The sequence below is a fragment of the Sceloporus occidentalis genome, unplaced genomic scaffold, assembly GCF_023333645.1.
Source record: "Sceloporus occidentalis isolate IW3139 unplaced genomic scaffold, rSceOcc1.0.p SCAF_244, whole genome shotgun sequence".
Lineage (NCBI taxonomy): Eukaryota > Metazoa > Chordata > Lepidosauria > Squamata > Phrynosomatidae > Sceloporus > Sceloporus occidentalis.
Genome location: NW_028317224.1, coordinates 284,163 through 293,292, shown reverse-complemented (window position 1 = coordinate 293,292; position 9,130 = coordinate 284,163). Strand labels below are relative to the sequence as shown.

Genomic DNA, 9,130 nt, shown 5'->3' with positions numbered 1-9,130 from the left:
GCAAGGAACCTCCCACCGGTTATGACCACCAATGATCATACCACCACATTAACCCCTTGGATACCTGGCAAGCTACCGCCCACGACTGTGACTAATGCAGCAACACCATACCACACACCAATTTGGGAGGGGACATACCAGGATGCCCCAACCCGGACCCGAGGTTCCAAGCACCATTCTTTGCAAGGAACCTCCCACCGGTTATGACCACCAAGGATCATACCACCACATTAACCCCATGGATACCTGGCAAGCTACCGCCCACGACTGTGACTAATGCAGCAACACCATACCATACACCAATTTGGGAAGGGACATACCAGGATGCCCCAACCCGGACCCGAGGTTCCGAGCACCACTCCTTGCAAGGAACCTCCCACCAGTTATGACCACCAAGGATCATACCACCACATTAACCCCATGGATACCTGGCAAGCTACCGCCCACAACTGTGACTAATGCAGCAACACTACTCCACAAACTCAACCACATAATGGGAGGGAGGGTGGGACAAACACCACCAGGTAAGGTTAAACAAAATGGATCCTTACCCCTGTGATCACCAAACTTAAATATCCTCCTACCAAAACTCCTCCCCTAAAATCCACAATTCCTGCCTTAGCCTAGCCCTGCTCAGCACTCTGTCAGGGCCCACTCTAGTCCATTCTGGCCCCCGTGGGCTTCATGACAGATGTAGCTTCGACTCACGGGCCAGGCTTGGCTCATTTGCTCAATTAAATAAAACACCAACACACAAGATGGGTTTGAAAAGGCCACAGCCGTTTTATTTAACAGTCATTGTCCTGTAAAACCTGAAATAATAAACATAGATGCGTTAACAGAGACAATGACGTAACCAAAACCAACCTAGCTTGCCAAGTTATCCAGGTACCATACCACACACCAATTTTGGGAGGGGACATACCAGGATGCCCCAACCCGGACCTGAGGTTCCGAGCACCACTCCTTGCAAGGAACCTCCCACCGGTTATGACCACCAATGATCATACCACCACATTAACCCCTTGGATACCTGGCAAGCTACCGCCATGAGCCCATCCATTGACACCTCAAGCCGGATGGGCTCCCCCCACAAAAGAAAGCTTGGCCCGTTCAAAACCCACCGCCACTCACAGAATCAAGAAATCTGCGCCAAATGCCTACAAAAACCTATCCAGCACCACAAACCAGCCCATCCACCTTTGCTGCCTCTGGACAAAGCACACCAGCAGCGTAACCATGACGCCCAGGCAATGCTCAATACCCCTCTAACTCACGTAAGGTGCTAACAACAGGCACGGCACCTGTACAAACCAAATCAACCGTCTCACGGTGACCAACCCCCACATCAGCAACATAAATGAACAAACTCATAACTGAACAAGTTTTGTAATGTTGAGCCACCAAGGTCCAACAACCCACACCAAAATTTCCATCCCACAAGCACCAAAACCCTCCGGGTAACACAGCTGCACAAACGCTATGCCCAACTGCGGCCCCCACCGACGGGCTCAGTTCTCCAACCACAGTTCCGCCACATCCCAAAAACTAGTGAATGCCGATAGGTGACCCCCACAAACCGGCACCCCCCCAACAAGAAGAAGAACAAAAACAATCTTACTCATAACCAAAATTGTGTAATGGCAACCACCACCAAAAACTCCATCACCAAGCACCAAAACCCCTGGGAGACCCAGCTGCAAACCGCTATACCTAACTGCGGTCCCCGTCGGGGTCATTACTGTTGAGAATGGCTGATAACCCGCCTACCAAAAGAGGCCCGAAGAAAAAACCCACAGAGGGGAGAAGCAACCCGAGCTCCCCCCCCCCCACCACCAGCCTCAAACACCATTTGCATGGTGAGGCGGCCAAGCAGACCGAGCCAACATCCATCCTGATGTACCCGGAAGAACACAATCCGCTGATATAACCCCCAAAAGCCCATCCACATGGCATCATCGGGCACAGTAGACAAACCAAACCAGCCCACCAAGACATCCGCACCAGCACTATCGCACAGCAACGTCCAAAGCAAGATTAGACAGTGAAACCTCAGTAACCGCCTCCCACAAATCCCAATAGGGGGGGGGGTAGGAACACCCACCACTTGATCCCACATCCACAAACTAAGGAGCGCATCACCCAGCTCTAACCCATAGACCTGGGAAGGGGTCGCCCCTGCCAGGAACCACCCGAACATGGCTACGTGGGCCACCCACTGAATATACTGCCACCGCAAACAATCCCACCAATGCCAATATTTGTGACCTCGGGAGTCCACTATACTGCCAGGCAAGGCAAGCCCCCGAATGGCGTACCCCCAACTTCATCTGCCGAGGCCACTTCCAACGAAGCAAGAACAAGAATCAGCGATACTTCTATGCAACACCCGAACGAAAACAAGCACCACCAAGCACAAAAACATCCACCAAAGCCACCAACCATAAGAACCAAAGTGCCCTTCCTCCGATATAGCTCCATCAAAACCACCCTACCAATCCCCTGCCAACTCCCCAAAAAACAGGGCCAACACTAAGTGGAACGGTTCAAAGAAAACAAGGAGAGGGCGAATATATCCCAGACCTCAGGCCATACTAACATGAACCAATGGCCCCCTGGACAACCCCGTCACCAATTGTCCCAAACACTTCCCCGCAGCCTGTGCAGCAAGAGCTCACTGACCAGCAAGTCAGCCCTCAGCACCTGCTTAACCCCACCACACACAGTTACCCGAATCAGAGCCCTCCTGCTCCCGAAAAGCCAAACCGAATCAAGACCAGGGAAACTTAACAAACCTATGCACCAGCAAGTTTCCAATCGCACAGAGTAAGTGCACGAAAAACCGAAGGAACCCAGAAAAGACATTAAACACCACCACCCCTCTCCAAAGATGGTGACCTCTTAGACGTACCAGAAGCAGATCAAAATCAGACAGCGGCACCCAAAACAGGAGACTCGCCCCGCAGCCCGACTAAATCACCTTGGGCCATGTAGTACATACCCCAGCCTGCTTGAAGTCTTCGGACAAACCGTAGACTCCATGGCCCCGGGAAATGCTGACAGGCAATCTTCCTGCAACGAATCAACCATCCCAACAGAATCAGCTTCAAACCCCATGACGGAACCATTTGGTCCCCCACCGCTATCCCCTAGGCACCAACAAAACAGCTCTCTCTATGGCGACCCCACCAAAAACGTTACCCCCATACAACAAACCTGACAAACAGAGCAGATCCCTAGTCAGGAGACTACCTCCAATACATCTCACCCCAGTCATGCCGAACCCCAGTACCGAAAGTTTCAGAAAACCGCGGTACCGTAGCCCCCTTTCCTTAACCTCATCCCATCCATGCTTCCCAGAGGAAGCCAGAAACAATTTCCCTCATGCCTCTTGTCCCCCTCCTCCATCTTAACACGACCCCCAGGCTAACCGGGGACACCGTTCAGAAAAAACAACCATCAACATCGCCTTACTGCTGCAACCCTTCAACGATGCAATTTGTCACATCAACAGATAACCCTTACCCCCTCACCCCAAAACCCCAGCATGACCCTACGTGATTGCAAGCGACCTGGACAAATGCAGCTTCACACCACAACAAAGCAAGTGTTCCCTGTGTAAAGCTGCCTGTGCAACCCACTCAAGAAGCAGCTACAGGAGGGGGCAATAAAGGGGGGGGACACACAAACATTTCCAACACACCGTAACATATAAAAACTTAGAAAGTGACAGCAGATAATAACCATTAGGCCCATCCAGTCTGCCCAATCTCTGAGTACTTTTCCTTTGTACCTGCCCTTATCCTATATCTAACTCTGTCCTATGCCTATCCCATGCCTGGCCAAACGTTTGCACCGTATTAACATCTACCACTTCTGCTGGAAGGCTATGCCATGCATCCACTACCCTTTCCAGTAAGTAATAGTTCCTGATGGTAAACCATTGCCCCTCTAGCTTATGAATATGTCCTCTTGCAGTGGTAGTACTTACTTTAAAAGAAAATCTCTCCCTTTAACTTGTTGATTCCCCTTAAGCATTTAAACGTTACTAACATATCCCCCCATCACGTCTGTCTACCAAGTTCCACCTCCCTCCAACCACCGATTAGACCGACAGCTCTCAAGAGCCATGCTTTCCCCCTGCAGTTGTCCGTCAGTAACCGTGACCTAAAACCATTCCACTGCCTCCAAATAAAACATTGCTACGGAACCTGCCAGAACCACACAAACAAATGCAATGTAACCTGCAAAGAATCTCAAGCCCAGCACATCTATAAACTTCCCAGGAAACTCCCCACTATACACGCCATAGATACCACACTACAGCCCCCGAAAAACATCTCAGCATCAACCCACACATGTGCACCCGATGGAAATAACACGCAAAAAAAAGAAACCTTAATAATGGACCCCTTGGCCGTCCCGTACAGCAAGGTCGTATGATCCTGCGCCGCCGCAGAGAAACACCGCAGGAGTGGCAGCACCAAAACCACCTCCTTGGTGTGCAGATTCCCACCAACACATCCCATCCTGATGGATGCATCAATTAGGGTGTGCCTGCGTGTGTCTGTGCGAGGGATGGGGTGCTGCAGCCGGAAACCCCCTATATGCCACTTCAGGATGGAGATTGGAAAAAAGAGGGGCCTCCCCAGCCCCCCTGCTCCACAGCCAAAACCTCCTGCCCCACGGCAGCTGCCCCAGGTAACTGCCTAGGCCTCTCTCCGGTGTCTCCCTACCTTGACATCTGCACAGGCCGCAGTGCAGGCTGCACCCGGCCGTCCTGCCAGCTTCTCTGCCTCCCTGGACGACTCCTGGAGGACCCACATCTGGGGAAACACTGCGGTAGGCCTCAGAGGCCTATACCAGGCCGAGCCACCTCCTGCAACTGTTGACTCCTTGCACTCTGTGCCCCCTTTTCCATCTGGGGAGCGGCCAGCAGCCACAGGACACCCAGCTGGGCCATCTGAAATCACTGCCTTCCCATGGGCCCTTCTGGCCCGCTGTGATGGAACGCTGCGAGGGCCAAAGCCTCCTCCATGCCGTTGCACTGCACACTAGTATGCCTCTGAAGGCCTGCAAATGGGTTGCTTTGACTCCCAGGCCCCGTCCTGGGCTATCTGCGTCATCCTCCTCAGGTCTGCCTCTGCTCCTATGCTCCAACGCTGCTGCAGTCCTCCATGCCAGCCTTCAGGAACATTCCAGCCGGATCCAGCATGTGGCCTAGTCACTCCTGCAGCCACAAGGTCCAACAGCTGCTGCAGAACCTCAAATCCATACAGACACCTGCAGGGGACAAGAAGAGGGGAGAGAAAAAAGGGGGGAACAAAGAAAGAACAGACAGGCACACAAAAAAGAGCCCCAGATAAAAAGGAAAAGACTCAGACACAAAAAACACAGAAACAAGACAGACCCAAACACAAAATGACACAAAAAACAAAGACAGGCCAGGACACAAGAGAGAAACAGACAGCAAAGGAACACAAAAGAAACAGCCAAGTATACAAGAGAGACAACAAGAGATAGACAGGGAAAGACAAACACCACCAGGTAAGGTTAAACAAAATGGATCCTTACCCCTGTGATCACCAAACTTAAATATCCTCCTACCAAAAATCCACAATTCCTGCCTTAGCCTAGCCCTGCTCAGCACTCTGTCAGGGCCCACTCTAGTCCATTCTGGCCCCCGTGGGCTTCATTCCAATAATGAAAAAGTAAGCATGATGTGTGTTTCAACTGCTGTACTTTCTTTTGCCGACCACTGCATCTACACTGCCACCCCTTGGGCCTGCTTATGAGTTTGCCTAGGCCAGAATGCATCGTTAATTAAAAGAGTGAAATAAGTATTTTTATTTTTTATTATTTATTATTATTATTATTTTTATTACATACAATATATAGTATGCCATCATAGCTCAAAGTACTATTAATGCAATATTAAAAATATACAAATCAATAATACAAACATAGCTTTTTATTAACACTTCTGGTTGAAACCATTGACCGGTGTCACTGGCTTATTTTTTTTTTAGAAATCCAAAATACATTAAAGACTTTTTGTCTTGAGGATAATTAGCGGTCTAGCTTATTTCGAATCATTTGTTTGTTTTGGTTGGAGATCCCTTGAGGATTTCTGAGGCTCGTAGTAAAAAAAAAATCTATAAAAAGTCAGATTGTTATCAACCTAGACAAATATTGCAAGAACATTGAGAGAACGTTATGGACATGGTAAGAGTTATTAAACTTTTTTTCTTACATCTTCCATGGTTAGAATGCACAGTTTGATGCTAACAGGTAGCAATAAAAATAATAATAATAATAATAATAATAATAATAATAATAATCACACTTTCAGAGAATTATTTTATCATGCATCACCTGCAGGATTTTAAGAACAGAACAATAATCCAGGATTTCTGGATTCTTGGATTTGAGAATATTCACAACGTTAAACTCTTACCTTTTCTTTTCTTTCTAATAATTTATCTTTTAACATTATCTGCTAATTTCACAATCATATCACTGGTCCTCGCATGTCGCCACATCAACGCTCCGATGTACTTCTTCCTCAGCCACCTGTCTTTCAACGACATCCTTCTCTCCACAACCATTGAACCTGAAGTGCTTATTATTATATTGAGAGAAGGAACTTCTATAACCCGAGCTGGCTGCTTCACCCAATTCTACTTTTTCTCAGTTTCCACTGCAAATGAGTGTTTCCTCCTCACCGTGATGTCCTATGACCGATATTTGGCCATCTGTAACCCATTGCGTTATTCCACAATCATGGACCTTAAACTTTGTAATCTTCTTGCATCTTCATGTTGGGTTTGCGGAATTTTTTTCTCCTTACCACATATTGTTCTTTTGCAGAAGATGACATTTTGTGGGTCAAATACAATTAACCATTTTTATTGTGAACTGCTTCCACTTCTCAGAATTTCTTGTTCAGAAACATCAACTATTGAAGCTGTAACTGCAATCAACTCTGTCCCAATTGTATTTCTACCATTAATTTTTATCTCTGTGACGTATGCGAACATCATTGTCGCCATTCTCCGGATCTCTGCTTCGGCTGGTAGACAAAAAGCCTTCTCCACCTGCAGCTCCCACCTGATCGTGGTCTGTATGTATTATTGGACATTGGTGTTTAATTATCTGGTTCCATCCGAAGGACGGTACATAGGGTTACAAAAAATTATTTCTGTCTGTTACACTATTGTGACCCCACTGCTAAACCCCTTAATATACAGTCTAAGGAACAAAGAGATTACACAGGCACTAATGAAATGTATCTTTCATGAAATAAAATGAATATAATGTATCTCTGTAGTTGAAAACCCCCCAAAATAATATATTACACTGCGTATATAAAACATATACACCAGTATGGCTATGTTGGCCACACATGTCCACTCTTGCTGTAGACTAGCTTAAGAAAATATAATGCCTCCTTGTTAAATGCATTTTACTCTTATTGTGAGGGTTTTATTAATGTATCCCATTGTCTATTTAAGAGCCAACATGAAAAATCAACACAAATTGTTTTTTTTAATGCATAATTTTTTTGAAACACTAGTGACCAGTGCTTTCACCAATCCATGGCACTCATCGGTAAAAATCAAGAATCCCGCGCTCCTGGTCATAGTAAAAGAACACAGGGCAGTTTGACATTGAAATAAAACGTTTTTGATGATTTAGGTGAACAAAGAAAAAAAATCTGCCCCTGCAGAAGTCTGCGAGTGAGAGATCTGCAGTTCAGGTAAGGGGTGGGGGAGGGTTTATGAGCAAGTATGTGTGGAATGAATGAGTATGTAAGGGGGGTAGCATGGCATAGGGAGGCTGTAATCACACTCCTATCATCCCCAGGTTCCAGCATGTACTGGCTGCCTGGGCTTGATAGGAGTGTGATTGCTGTTAGCAGTTTATATATATATTATATATATATCCCTCCAGAAATGCCTTTTATAGGGGTATAAGGCATATCATGGGGCAGAGGGGCATATAGAGGGTTAAAAGGCATATCATGGGGCACAGTGGCATATAGGAGGGTATAAGACATTTTTGGAGGCAGAGTGGCATATAGAGGGTTAAAAGGCACATCATGTGCCAAAGTGGCAAATAGGGTGGTATAAGGTCGTGAGTTCGATCCTCACACAGGGCACGCATTTTTTTTTACAGCTACACGTATAATCAACTCACTTATTGATTCCCCATCAACCGCTTGTCGTGTTTTCAAGCTCGGTGTCGCAAATGCATTGGTGACATGCGAACTATACTATTGCAAGACTAGAAAGGTGGGCCTTGTATTTAAAGACATTTTAAAACTTTAAACGCATCTGACCTCGTGGCGCAACGGTAATGCGTCTGACTCCAGATCAGAAGGTTGCGTGTTCAAATCACGTGGGGGTCATTTGCGTTTTTTTGTATGAAAACTAGAGACATTACCTTAGTATTGAAGGGGTCATCTCGTGAAACAGTAATGCTTTCAATGAAGAAAAAAGAGAAAAGACAAAGATAAGCATTTTATTGTATAAAGTGGTGATACTGGAGCAGGAATAACATCTGAGCATAGGGGAGTGATGTTGGGCCACCCCTCTCAGCTGCTAATGTCCTCTTGTCTGATCACCACCTACCCTTTTGACCCTATCCCCTTAGCAATCTTTTAACCTCTCTTTTTCCATTGGTGTGCTCCTATCGCCCCTTCAAAGATGTCCTCTTGTCTCCCATTATAAAAAGCATATATATTATATTATAGTATATATCTATATACCTTTGTTGTGGTCTTTTTTCATGTATCACCAATTCACTCAGTGCTTCTCACAGTAAGGGTGATGACAAAACTACAACTGTCAGACAATCGACAAACCCAAACACTAGATAAAGCGGGCTCTGCTCCAAAGACATCCCGATGTAACTGCTGTCCTCCCTTCCCTCCCCTCTCTGGACTGGGAAGCTGTCAAGAATACTCTTTAATAACGCTTCCCCGGGTTAGTTTACATTTTCATCAGGCAGGGGAGTGATGTTTGCCCCCACCCCAACCACTGCCTATTAACACAGAGAGACCTTCATGTAGCCCATGCATAACTGGGGGGGCAGGTTAGCAAATAAAAGGAAATAAAAACAAAAAAAT

General features: G+C 46.7%; 1 non-coding gene across 1 annotated transcript; it reads left to right on the top strand.

Annotated features, from left to right (window-relative positions):
* The first annotated feature begins 8,338 nt into the window (after positions 1-8,338).
* TRNAW-CCA (transfer RNA tryptophan (anticodon CCA)) lies at positions 8,339-8,410 on the top strand. The gene has a single exon. It is a non-coding gene; the product is annotated as a tRNA-Trp (tRNA).
* The last annotated feature ends 720 nt before the right edge of the window (positions 8,411-9,130 follow it).